Below are 12584 nucleotides of genomic sequence, written 5' to 3'. Positions count from 1 at the left end.
ATGACTTACAAGGATGATTGGGTTAGTTCTGGAAAGGTTCGGATTGTATTCGGAACACCTAGTTATATAATAGTGGCCTAAGGTGGCCAAATTTAACTTAAGTCAACACTTTGAGTAAACGACCTTGGAACCGGGATTTGAAGATTTTAATAGATTTGTATGATGATTTTGGAGTTGGAAGTGTGTTCGGATCGATATTTGGGTGATCCGGTAGCGTTTCAGTGCTTATTATTGAAAGTTGGCATCTTGAAGGTTTTAGAGTTTCCTAAGTTTGGTTTGAAGTAGAATTTGGCATTACCGATGTCCGATTGGTTATATTCTGAGCCTTAGAATAGGTTGGTATTGTGATTTGTTATTTGTGCGTAAAATTTGGTATCATTCCTAGTTATCTAAGTATGATTCATTACGTTCGGAGCTAGTTGAAGAAGTTTGAAGTTCAAAAGTTGATTAGTTTGGTTTGAGGGTACGATTCTTGGTTTCGATGTTATTTTATGTGTTCTGAAACTTCGAGCAGGTTCAGATTATGTTTATGGACTTATTGGTATATTTGCACGAGGTCCCGTATGGCTCGAGTGTGTTTCGGACCACCTGGAGCTAAGTGCAAAATGGTAGATTTCTAGTGCTGGTTTCCTTCTTCACGAACGCGGAGGGTGTCTAGTGTTCGCGATGAAGGATTTGGTCTAGGGGAGATTCACTGCTTCACATTCGCGAAGACAGGGACATGTTCATGAAGGGTGGGGACTGTGGAGCTTCGTATTCACGAGGCGTAGGTCGCGATCTCGAAGAAGGAGTTGAGGCTGGGGGATGGCAGGCTGGTAGCCTTCGTGTTCGTGAAGGGGAGCTCGCTTTCGCAAAGGGGAGCTCGCATTCGTGAAGTGTTGGCCAGGTTAGCCTTCATGATCGCGAGGCGCCTGTCGCGTTCACATAGGGTAAAATATGGGCATTGGCAGCTTTGCCTTCACGATCGGGATGGTACTTCTGTGATCGCGAAGAATGAGTCGCTGGGCAGACACTTTTTAAAAGTCGGGATTAGGCTCATTTCCTCATTTCTACACCTTGCTTGGCCGATTTTGAAGCTTTTAGAGAGGGATTTTTCATCTAACATTTTAAGGTAAGTGATTTCTACCTAATATGAGTTTAATACATAGATTATACATAGATTTTAACATAATAATTATGGAAGTTATGGGATTATTTTGAAAACCCTAGGGTTTAGTAAAAATAGAATTTGGCCAGGAAATTGATGTCGGAATTGGGTATAAATTATATATTTGAGTTAGTAAGGTCATGGGTAACATTTATCTACAAATATTTCTGAAATTCGGGCACGTAGGCCCAGGGGTGACTTTTAGGAACTTTTCGAATTGGGTTGAGAAATTACTCTAGTAGATGAATTATGAACTTTTTAGCATATATTGACTAGCTTGTACAACTTTTGACTAGTTTCAGGTTGCTTGGCGTTATTTTGAGGCTGTTAGTGTGGTTTGAGGGCCGAGAAGAAGACTTATAAGCGGGGTAAGTCTCTTGCCTAATCTTATAAGAGAGAATTATCATTGTAGGTGCTTAAATTGTTATTTGCTACTAGTTGTGGGTGCTATGCCCGTTAAGAGAATCTATACGTAGCTAAAACCATGTTTATGTTTGGGTAGACTTAGGACTTTATTATGCAATATTTATATTGGTTGAACTCAATTATTAGTTTAATAACGTAAATTTATAATTGAAATTTGATTAGGGATTATGTTAGGGTGAGCTTCGTTACCTTGAGTTTTGGCAGAATACTTGATTGTTGGTAAAAATTATGCTTTCTTTATGTTCCCATCCTTGTGTTGTAGTTTTCTGACCTAAAGAAAGAGTTTCTCTATTCCTATGGATCGGGTCGTACGCCTTAACAGTATATTTGAGATGCATTCATGGATCAGGTGGTACGACCACGGTAGTGTATGTACACAATTATTATGGATCGGTCCGTACGACCTCGGCATAACTCGTGCGTAATAACGCTAGGAGTCAGAATATACATAATATTTCCTTCTTGACTTGAGATTTGATATTTAGTTGATGGTCCTTATTTGTTGAGATAGCACGTGATATTTAGAGATTCTAAACTGTCATTATGTTAAATGATCATGTTATTTACCATTTCTTATTCCATTGTTACTGTTGTATTTCATGCCTATTTATAATTCTTATACTTTATTTATTGACCACTAGTAAGGGTCGATGTCGACCCCTCGTCACTACTTCTTCTATGTTAGACTACATACTTACTAGGTACACGTTGATTTACATACTCCCGCTATACTTCTGCACTAATTGTGCAGGTACTAAGGCATGTACATCTGCTGGCCATTCGAGCACGCATCCCCCTTATCCCGAGACATAGTAGTGAGTTGTTCTCCATGCTATGATCTTCAGCTCCCAGAGTCTCTTTCTTATTCTATTTTCATTTTTGTTTATTTCATTTCAGACAATAGCTATAATGGTTTATTATAACGACCCGACCAGTTATTTTGTGTAATTGCGCTTTGTTACCCCTTTGATGCTTCACGCATGTATGTTTATGATTTTATGAGTTACAGGGTTGATTAGTTTCATTCCGGGAAGCTTTCAGGCTGATTCAGACTCTTTGATTCTTGACTTAGAAGCTTAAGTTAGAAATGTTAACCAAACATTAACTTTTGTGAAAATGACCCCAGAACCGTATTTTGATGGCTCTGATATCTTCGTATTGTGATTTCATACTTGGACGTATGCCCGAAATTGATTTCGGAAGTCCGTAGGTTGATTTGTGTTATTTTGCCAAAATTTAGCAATTTAAAGTTGAAAAGTTTGACCATAGGTTGACTTTTAGTTATTGAGATTGGAATTTAATTTTGGAACTTGAAATAGGTCTGTTATTCTATTTAGAACTTGTCTGCAAAATTTTGGTATCAATTGGAGTTGATTTGATAGGATTCAGACGTTTAGTTGTAATTCTAGAGATTCTTGAAATTTACTTTGAAACTTATGTATTTTAGTGTTCTATTCATAGTTTTAGATGTTATTTTTGTATATTGATCATGCGAGTGAGCTCGTATGATTTTTTTAGACTTATGTGGATGTTTGGTTTGGAGCCCTGGGGGCTAGGATGAGTTTTGGACATGTTTTAGAAGGTTTTGCATTGAAATGCAGAATCTGGTGTGCTGATGCTTTAGGTATCGTGTTTGCGAACACCAGGTTCGCAATTGCAAGCTTAGCAGGGGGCCCCCAGGTATCACATTTGTGATACCGAGCTTGCAATTGTGAAGGGACTTAGGATTTTGGGTAGCTCGCATTTACGACTAATATGTCGCTTTCGCAAAGGGACAGGGTTCGCATTTGCGAACCCATTTCTCGCAATTGCGAAGTCCCTATAGGCTGGTCAGAGATCGCATTTGCGATGAATTCTTCGCAAATGCGAGGGTTCGCAATTGCGAACCTATGTAGCAATTGTGACATATGCAGCTGATCAAAAGGGTTGGAAGTCGGGATTTCATCGTATATTCTCTCATTTTAGAACTCTAGACTCGGTAGGAGGCGATTTGGAGAAAGGATTATCATCTACAAACTTTGGGTAAGTGATTCTAATCTATTTTCAATCATATTCTATCAATATATTTTAGATTTTAAATCAAAATCATGTGAATCAAAGCATAATTTGTGAAACTTTGTCAAGTTTTTGAAAAATAAGAATTTGAATTTTGAGAGTCGATTTGGACTCGGATTTTGAAACTAATCACATATATAAACTCGTGGGGTTATGGGTAGTCGAAATCTAACTTTGAACCCATGTTCGGACCGGGCGGGCTCCGAGTTGACTTTTTTTGTTTTTTTGGGAAAAGTGTAAAGGTCATAGCTTTATCTATTATAATTGATTTTCCTTGCATTGTTTGATGATATTAAGTCAATTTTGGTTAGATTTGAGCCGTGTGGAGGCAAGTTTTAGGGGGAAAACTATTTTTGAGAGTTGAATTAGGCTAGTTGAGGTAAGTATCTTGCCTAACTTTTTGCGGGAGAAACTACCCCTTAGGATTTGGGATTGATTGTGTCATTTGTGTTATGTGAAAGCCGTGCACGCAAGGTGACGAGTGGGTATACGTGTTATATGTGGTTTTTGCTCGGTTTGGCTACTTAGACTCTTTCCATGCATTAATTGAATTGTCATATCATGTTCTAAATTCTTGTAGTCAACCTATTTTTACTTGTGTTAGTCTATCCTTACATGCCTTAAATAATTTTGTTTACATTTGTTCGCATCTTACTTGATATTTGGCTCTTGCGCTTTAGTTGAACTTGTTGCATCTTTCATAGTTACATGTTATGTATTTCATTGTCGATTTATCATTATTTGAAGTTATTGTTACATGTTATCTCTCTCATTGTTGATTACCATTACTTGAAGTCATTGTTACATGTTATCTCTTTCATGGTTGATTATCCTTATTTGAAGTCATCAGTATATGTTATCTCTTTTATTGTGAGTTGTTCTTATTTAGTATCGTGGTTACACATTATCTTTCTCGTTGTTGAGTTATCGGTGTTGAAGTTGTGAAATTCGTTATCAAGTTGAGGCGAAGTGTTAATTGTTGAAACATTTTTCTTATTGAGAATTTTCATTCATTGTTATTGTTGATATTCTTGTACGCGTTGTGGTGGAGCCATGGGCTATTGTTGTGGAAATATTGATATTGTTGATTATTGACAAGATGTGACATATGGGCACTTGTGATACGAGTTGTTATTGTGATGTGATATTGACGCGCATGCGGCAGTATAAGGATAGGGGTTAAATATTTTTTTGCAGATCCAGGTACGTCTGCTCGTGTCGGACGTTAGTGATCGACTGTTAGCTGCTTTCTGGAGACTTCAAGGTATACCTGCTCGGCGTCCGCAGGCCTAGGAGGCACCTTCCCTTTTCTGTACTTTCTGTTGTATTTTTATTCACACGGTGATGTAGTAGACATTCTAGTATTACTCTGTAGAGCTTATGACTCAGTTTCACCCGTTTTGGGAAGTGTGTTGTTGAGTTTCTATTTCAGGAGATTATATCAGTTTATTAGACTTGCTTTAGAATTTTGTTAATTATTTCTGTCACGTTATTATTAAATGTTAGGCTTACCTAGTCGTAGAGACTAGGTGCCTTCACGATGTCCTATAGAGGTAAGTTGGGGCCGTGACATTTGTATATTCGACTAGATTGCTCGGGCACTTGTGACACCAGATTTTGGTAATTTCTAGTAGATGTTTATGGTTTTATCTAATATTGACACCTTTTTATTTAATATTTTACAAATATTTTATATATCCATGATTTTTTATGTATTACTTTCATTATTTAATAAAAGCCATGATTTTAAAAGTAATAAAATGAATAATTAAATAAATAGTTCACCGTTGGTTTGCCTAACAACGACGTTGGGCGCCATCACGACCTATATTTGGAAATTGGACCATGATAGCTTGGTATCAGAGCACTAGGTTCACATAGGTCTCACGAGTCATGAGCAGGACTAGTAGTGTCTTGTAAATCTGTGTGGAGAAGTCCGTACTTATATTCGAGAGGCTACATGGTGTTAGGAAACTTCTCTTTCTTCATCTCCTATTGTGTAGTTGATTTTGTGCTAAGTATCTTTCTCTTATTCTCTCACAGATGGTGAGAACGCGCGCTTTCGCTATAACTGATGGTAGAGGGGTTGTTCCCTCTATTGTTGGAGGCAAAGGCCGAGGTCGAAGGATGTCCACAACTCCAATTAGAGGATAAGGTCATCCTAGAGTTGCTCTTGTGGTACCACCAATGGATCCGATGGAGGATCCTGTTATTGAGGAGAAGGACGAGGCACCTACAGCTGAGACGGCCCCGATGAATTTTATGACTGCACCAGGATTTCAGGAGGTCATAGGCCGTATGTTGCGCTTCATGGATTCTATGACTAAGTCTAGGCTATTTCCAGTGGACCCAGCCACATATCAGACACGAGGGGGAGTACAAACCCCTACCACTCATGCTTCAGGTCACGTTGCCTCCATCTATCCAACCCCAGGTGCACAACTTGCGGGCGGTGCTCATCTGGTTGTAGCAGTTAGACTAGAGACCAGACCGGTCACATCCGTCGAGGAGAAAAAGCGTCTGGATAGATGGACTAGGCCTCGTCCCCCTGTCTTTAACGGTGAACGGTCAGAGGACCCATATGATTTCATTGACCATTGCAAGGAGAGGCTGCATAATATGGGAGTATTAGGGTCCAACGTGGTGGACTTTACCACATTTCAGCTAGAGGGCGAGGCTCGTAGATGGTGGCAGTCTTATCTCTATAGCAGGCCAGCAGGTTCACCTCCCTTGACTTGGGACCAGTTCACATATATATTTTTGGAATGGTATATTCGACCCTCATAGAGGGAATAGTTACGGGGTCATTTCGAGCTACTCCAGTAGGGTCAGATGTCTGTGACCGACTATGAGGCGAGGTTCTCTGAGTTATTTTGCCATGCAGTTATGATACTCCCCACAGATGCAGAGAGGGTTTTATTGCAGGCTTGCATTATGGTATCCAGGTTACTATGGCCCGAGAGGTTGAGGTGGGGACTCTTTATGATTAGGTTGTGGAGATAGCTTGGAGGATTGAGGGTATTTGCAAACATGGCCGAGTGTATACGGCAGGGGAGAAGTGGCCTTGGCATTCTGGTGGATTCAGTGGCGCCTCGTTTGTGGGAAGAGGCCAGTTCATGAGGGGCCAGTCTAGCAGAACCATATATTCAACACCACTGCCTACTCGGGGTACTCCAGCATGGCCCTAGTTTAGTGCCATTCCATAGAGCACCTACCGCCCACCGGCTATTCAGGGTTCCTCTAGTGGGTATTAAGGTCACCAGGGTCCGACCCAGGGTCAGCAGTCTTACGCACCGAGAGGTTTCTATGAGTGTGGGGAGATTGGTCAATGAGGAGGTTTTGACCCATGTTTCAGGGCAAGGCAGTATAGCTGGGCCATCAGCCGATGATCATCGCACTGCTGCTTCACCACGCATCCGGCCGGCCAGAGGTGAAGGGCAGGTACGTAGGGGTTTCCCTAGATGTGGAGGCTATCCAGGTGGCACTCTAGCTAGATTCTATGCCTTTCTAGCTAGACCATATACAGTAGCCTCAGACACCGTGATCGCATGTATTATTTCTTTCTGTAGTAGGGATGCTTCGGTAATATTTGATCTAGGTGTCTACAACACGATTTAGATTTGAAAGAAGGGTAACCAACTCCTACATGTCCTATAGTTCCCTTCTTATATAATATGGTTCACAACACATCTATAAACAAGACCCTACTAGACACGGCTTGTAGACTCCCTAGGATAGAACTGCTCTGATACCAAGTTTGTCATGCCCCATACCTGGGGAGGTGAGACTGACACCCAATGCCTCACTTAACTGAGCGTACCAACATGAGACTAAGGGACTCTGAAGATACAATGTTATACTTTGTCCGTAGAGTCACATTGCAAGACAATTTGTGAAACAAATATAAAACTGAACGAAGACTAGCTTTGACTGAACATCAATATAAAGTTGGGCCGACAAGGCTATCATAACTACTAGAGCTGACAAACAAAAAAAAAATATACATACAAGGCCTACAAGCCCGCTATACTGTACTGACTGACAAGATGTGTCTACAAGCCTCTACTGAGGGATGTATTTTAGTCGGAACAGGGCCCGACCTACCCATAATATTGTACTGACTAACGTGATCACATGTATTATTTCTTTTTGTAGTAGGGATGCTTCGGTAATATTTGATCTAGGTGTCTACAACACGATTTAGATTTGAAAGAAGGGTAACCAACTCCTAGATGTCCTATAGTTCCCTTCTTATATAATATGGTTCACAACACATCTATAAACAAGACCCTACTAGACACGGCTTGTAGACTCCCTAGGATAGAAGTGCTTTGATACCAAGTTTGTCATGCCCCATACCTGGGGAGGCGAGACCGGCACCCAGTGCCTCACTTAACTGAGCGTACCAACATGAGACTAAGGGACTCTGAAGATACAATGTTATACTTTGTCCGTAGAGTCACATTGCAAGACAATTTGTGAAACAAATATAAAACTGAACGAAGACTAGCTTTGACTGAATATCAATATAAAGTTGGGCCGACAAGGCCATCATAACTACTAGAGCTGACAAACCAAAAAGAAATATACATACAAGGCCTACAAGCCCGCTATACTGTACTGACTGACAAGATGTGTCTACAAGCCTCTACTGAGGGATGTATTTTAGTCGGAACAGGGCCCGACCTACCCATAATATTGTACTGACTAACGTGATCACATGTATTATTTCTTTTTATATATATATATAATATGTACTGAAAACCCTAGACCCGGCAACTCCGAAAGACGTAGAGCTTACCAATCATGCTAAACTCAAATAGCACCTACTGAGGAGGTCTACCCGTTTGTCTATCTGGACCTGCATCCATGAAATGCAACGTCCCCAGAAAAGGGATGTTAGTACGAAATAATGTACTAAGTATATAAGGCAATAGAATAACTGAAAATTGAAACTGAACTGATAATATAATAACGGAAAGTAACTTGGAGTCATATATGATCTGGAGATACACTTACATACTGATATTGAATCAAGTCTCTCAATATAGTAAGTAAAATAGTTGTCCGATCTTATAAGGCTCGATACGTGTAACTGCTCGGTCGTAGTAGGGTCGCTCATAGGCACTCGACCATACTAGGCTCGGTATCTGGTCCATTCTGTGCTTGCTCATAGGCGCTCGGCCACAGTAGGCTCGGTATATAACTTACTATCTAATAAGAGATTGACCAATAGGGGCCTGGCCACCGATTATAGCTCGATGGTGGTGAAAATACTGTAATATTGTATATATATTGACTCTCTACTCTCTTGGCTGAAAGAAGATAATACTAAACTGAATATAAAGTCCCAATAAGGGAGGATACTATAACTTATGAGACTAGGATAATGTACATAAGTCCAGGAATACGAACTTCTCTTTATGTCTCGTTATCAAACGCATGTAGTTACGGGATCACGCCAAAATGAAGGAAAGGTTTAACCTTAATATACCTTATCACAATATTTCCAATAACCATGTTGAACTCACATTTTTATACCTTAATCTATAACAATGATAATAATACTATCATAAAGTTACAAAAGGTACAACTATCGCACAACGAACGACAAGCTTATTTTATATTAAAACGGGCATCATCTCCCCTATTGTCACGACCCGAAATTCGCTCCTTCGGACCGTGATGGCGCCTAACATTTCACTTACAAGGCAAGCCAACGCTAGAATAATATTAACCAATTTTTAAACAATCTTTAAATTATTAATAATCAAGGAAACAAAAGGGGAAGCAAAGTTTGAAATATAGTGAAATAATCAATAAAAACAAAGGTGTCTAAATACCATCCCAGAATTGGTGTCATAAGTGCACGAGCTTCTAGAATAAATACAAATAAAGGTCTGAATAAAATAAAGTTGTCTGAAAATAAACACACAGCTAAAGTAAAATAGACGGGGATTCAGAATTGCGGACGCCATGCAGTTATACCTCAAGTCTCCTCTGGTACCTGGAATCCGAGCAAGTTTATGGTACGCCGCTGGGACCAACTCCAAAATCTGCACAAGAAGTGCAGAGTGTAGTATCAGTACAACCGACCCCATGTACGGTAAGTGTTGAGCCTAACCTCGACGAAGTAGTGACGAGGCTAAGGCGGTTCACTTACATTAACCTGTACGCAATATTAATAACAACAACAAATAATAGAAATAAATCAGGTAACTCATTTATAATAATTGAAGCCAACTCAGCAGTCATAATCCATTATTATTTCAACCAATTCTGTTGCAGCGTGCAACCCGCTCTCACAATATATTCACATTCAATTATGTTGCAGCGTGCAACCCGCTCTCACAATATATTCACATTAAATTCTATTGCAGCGTGCAATCTGATCCCCCAATATTGACTTTTAAATAAGTCTATTGCGGCGTGCAATCCGATCCCCAATATAGACTTTTTAATAAGTCTATTGTGGCGTGCAACCCGATCCTCCAATATGGACTTTTTAATAAGTCTGTTGCGGCGTGCGACCCGATCCTCCAATATGAAATTTTTAATAAGTCTGTTGCGGCGTGCGACCCGATCCTCCAATATGAAATTTTTAATAAGTCTGTTGCGGCGTACAACCCGATCCTCCAATATATCCATTTCAATCAATTCTTATAGAAGAAATTTTCCCAATAAATGCAACAATTAATATAAAATTATAAGACAACAAGCATACAATAATTATGATTTAATTATGAAACAAACAATGACAAATAGCAAATAATTTAAGGGTTCTATTCCCTCTAGTCAAGATTAACCACGACACTTACCTCGCTTTGCAAATTCCAATCAATTACTCGACCACAGCTTTTCCTTTTAAATTTGTCTCCAAAAGCTTCAAATCTATTCACAAACAATTCAATATACTCAATACGAATCATAGGAATTAATTCCATATGAATTTACAAATTTTTCGAATAAAAATTCAAAATTCATTAAAATATTCGGCAGTGGGACCCACGTCTCAAATCCCGAAAAAACTTACGAAATCCTAACACCCATTCTGAGAAGAGTCCAACCATATAAAAATTATCCAATTCCGATGTCAAATGGACCTTCAAATCTTAAATTTTCGTTTTTGGAAGATTTTATAAAAATCTGATTTGTCTTCCATAAATTCACGGATTCATGATATAAATGAGTAGGAAATCATGAAACATAATCAATATAGGATAAGGATCACTTACCCCAATGTTTTCCCATAACAATTGCCCAACAATCGCCTTACCCGAGCTTAAAAATGAAAAAGGGTTGAAAATGGGACGAATCCCATTTTCCAAAACTTAAGTTTTGTTTCTGGGACTTTTACCCTTCGCGAACGTGGTCAGTGCCTCACGTTCGCGAAACACAAATTTGTGATGTCCCATTTTACACTTCGCAAACGCGAGGGCTACTTCGCGAACGCGAAGCTTGCCTAGCTTGGCCTTCGCAAATGCGAGATGCCCTTCGTGAACGCGAAGGCAATTATCCTGGCCAGCCTCTTTCCCTTCGCGAATGCGAGGCTTCGATCGCGAACGCGAAGCACAAAATGTGCCAACCCCAATTTGCTCTTCGCGTTCGCGAGAGTACCTTTGCGAACGCGAAGAAGAACACACCAGAAGCCTGAAGTCTGTAGAAAACCAGATTTCCTAAGTCCGAAATCATCCCGTAGCCCATTCGAAACTCACCCGAGATCTCGGGGTTCCAAACCAAATATGCACCCAAGTCCTAAAACATCATACGAACTTGCTCGCACGATCAATTTGCCAAACTAACACCTAGAACTATGAATCAAACACCAAATCAAAGGAAATTTTCAAGAAAACTTTAAAACCTTTATTTTTATAACCGGACGTCCAAATCACATCAAATCAACTTTGTTTCTCACCAAATTCGGCAGACAAGTCATAAATATTATAGTGGACCTATACCGGGATCCGGAACAAAAATACAAACCCGAGGTCAATAAATCCAACATCTGTAATTTTTTAGAAATTATTAAGCTTTCACGCTTTTAAGTTTTCATCAAAATTCCATATCTCGGGCTAGGGATCTCGGAATTCGATTCCGGGTATACGCTCGGGTCCCAAATCACGATGCGGACCTACCGAAATTGTCAAAATACTGATCCGGGTCCATTTGCTCAAAATGTTGACCAAAGTTAACTTAGTTGAGTTTTAAAGCTCTATTTCTCATTTTAATTCATTTTTCACATAAAAACTTTTCGAAAAATTGTACGGACTGCGCACACAAGTCGAGAAATGATAAATGGTGCTTTTCGAGATCTTAGAACATAGAATTACTTATTAAATTTAAAGATGATATTTTGGGTCATCACATTCTCCACCTCTAAAACAAACGTTCGTCCTCGAACGGAGTTAGAAAAATTACCTGAGTTGGAGAAAAGGTGTGGATAATTACTCCGCATGTCCAACTCGGACTCCCAGGTAGATGCCTCTACCGGCTGACCTCTCCATTACACCCGAACTGAAGGATAACTCTTATACCTCAATTGTCGGACCTGCCGGGCTAGAATAGCCACCGGCTCCTCCTCGTAAGTCAAATCTTTGTCCAATTGGACTGAGCTGAAATCTAACACATGGGACGGATCACCATGTTATTTTCGGAGCATAGACACATGAAACACCAGATGAACCACTGATAAATTAGGTGGTAATGCAAGCTTGTAGGCTACTTCGCCCACCCTTTCAAGAATTTCAAAGGGTCTGATATACCTAGGGCTCAACTTGCCCTACTTTCCGAACCTCATTACACCTTTCATTGGTGAAACCCGAAGCAATATTCTTTGTGCGAAGTCGATCCTGAATAATCTTGACATTATCCAAGGCATCCTGTACCAAATCGGTACCCAACAACCGAGCCTCTCCCAGTTCAAACCAACCAACTGGTGATAGGCATCGCCTTCCAT

Source organism: Nicotiana tomentosiformis, chromosome 6, assembly GCF_000390325.3.
Source record: "Nicotiana tomentosiformis chromosome 6, ASM39032v3, whole genome shotgun sequence".
NCBI classification, from domain to species: Eukaryota; Viridiplantae; Streptophyta; class Magnoliopsida; order Solanales; family Solanaceae; genus Nicotiana; species Nicotiana tomentosiformis.
Note: the sequence above shows the minus strand (reverse complement) of the source record.